Below are 2,335 nucleotides of genomic sequence, written 5' to 3' on the forward strand. Positions count from 1 at the left end.
ATTATAACATAGGAACACTACTCTACATTATAGCATAGGAACACTACTCTACATTATAGCATAGCAACATTACTCTACATAATAACATAGGAACACTACTCCACATTATAACATAGGAACACTAGTCCACATTATAACATAGGAACACTACTCTACATTATAACACACGAACACTACTCTACATTATAGCATAGCAACACTACTCTACATTATAGCATAGCAACACTACTCTACATTATAGCATAGCAACATTACACTACATAATAACATAGGAACACGACTCAACATTATAACATAGGAACACTACTCTACATTATAACATAGCAACATTAGTATGTTCTTATGTTGTAATGTAGAGTAATGTTACTATGCTATAATGTAGAGTAGTGTTCTATGTTATAATGTAGAGTAGTGTTGCTATGTTATAATGTAGAGTAGTGTTGCTATGTTATAATGTAGTTATAACATAGGAACACTAGTCTACATTATAACATAGGAGCAACACTACTTATAATGTAGACATAGCAACAGTACTCTAAATAATAACATAGGAACACAACTCCACATTATAACATAGGAACACTACTCTACATTATAACATGGGAACACTACTCTAAATTATAACATAGGAACACTATTCCACATTATAACATAGCAACACTACTCTACATTATAGCATAGCAACATTACTCTACATTAATGTAGAGTAGTGTTCCTATGTTATAATGTAGAGTAATGTTGCTATGTTATAATGTGGAGTTGTGTTCCTATGTTATTATGTAGAGTAATGTTGCTATGTTATTATGTAGAGTAATGTTTCTATGCTATAATGTAGAGTAGTGTTGCTATGTTATAATGTAGAGTAGTGTTCGTATGTTATAATCTAGAGTAGTGTTCCTATGTTATAATGTGGAGTTGTGTTCCTATGTTATAATGTGGAGTAGTGTTCCTATGTTATAATGTAGAGTAGTGTTCCTATGTTATAGTGTTGCTAAATGTAGAGATAACATAGGAACACTACTCTACATTATAACATAGGAACACTATTCTATAATACAGTGGTGGAGAATTTCTCAACATTAGTATACAGGTTCAGTGCTCTGAATTATACTACAAGAGAATTGCTCTGTGATATAATAAAGGAACACTACATTATAACATAGGAACACTACTCTACATTAAGATAGAGAGGCACTGCTATATACAATGATAGATAATCACTTTTATACATAATAATAGAAAAATAAACTGTTTTAACTTATTCAAAAGATCTACACATAAATATAACAATACTGTACTGACAGTATTTTATGTTTCCGTTTTAACAACAGAGAAACGGTTTTACGCCTTTGTAACTGATATAATTTAGACAATCATACATAGAAATGAGCGAGAAAACAGGGGAGAGGGGTTGCTTGTTATCACGATAGAAGCAAAATGGTCTAGATAATGGTTTACAGTGGTTGAATCGCAATGATTCTACTTTGAGGATGGTCGAGCAAAATAATTGCACGAACTTAACTGCTTATTCTGTATGTATAAGCTTACCAAATACTCAACTACAGATGGGCGTGCATGTTCTGTGATGACGACACAATGATAAATGTTTCGGCCATACAGCCCGTTCTTTCATCACCGATGGTGTTCTGTGTGATAGCCCTAGTTATGGGATATTGCTCTACAACACATTTACTTCTGCAAGAGGTTTTTACTCAATACACTGAGGCCAAAAATTGTTACACTCCTAGTTAGTTGTTTTCTAAAGTCCACCTACTTTGGGTGGGCAACGACTTTCGAATTGGACAACCCAAAGACATAGAAGTTTAAGGTATATTCGTGTATGGAATGCATCTCGCAGGATAATTGACGTATTGACTTGGACGTGTGGCTGGATGTTTTGTCTTGATGTCAACTAGTGCGTACAGTATAGCTTGATATTATGCAGAACTTATCGAGTTTTTCTTCATTCTCTAGGTGTTTAACTTGTCATTATAGCTGTAACCTACAAGGCTGCAATCCCCATAAATCCATTGGAAAACTTATGCAACATTGCTCTTTGCCATTTTTAAAACACGTCACCGGCAGGATGATAATAAATCTCACGATATTTAATGGGATATATACTTCGACCAATGTAATGATATACTCCCGTTTGTCACATGTCAGATACCGCTTGGACAACTTTCGATATAGTTGGTCTACCGATCAGTTATGTGTTTTGGGAGAAACTTGTGAACATGTGTGAATTATCTTGTTTACAGTTCTAAGGGCAATATCTATTTTAACTACAATGGACCACTATGCTCTTATATATATATATATATATATATATATA

The sequence above is a fragment of the Limulus polyphemus genome, unplaced genomic scaffold, assembly GCF_000517525.1.
Source record: "Limulus polyphemus unplaced genomic scaffold, Limulus_polyphemus-2.1.2 Scaffold212, whole genome shotgun sequence".
NCBI lineage: Eukaryota > Metazoa > Arthropoda > Merostomata > Xiphosura > Limulidae > Limulus > Limulus polyphemus.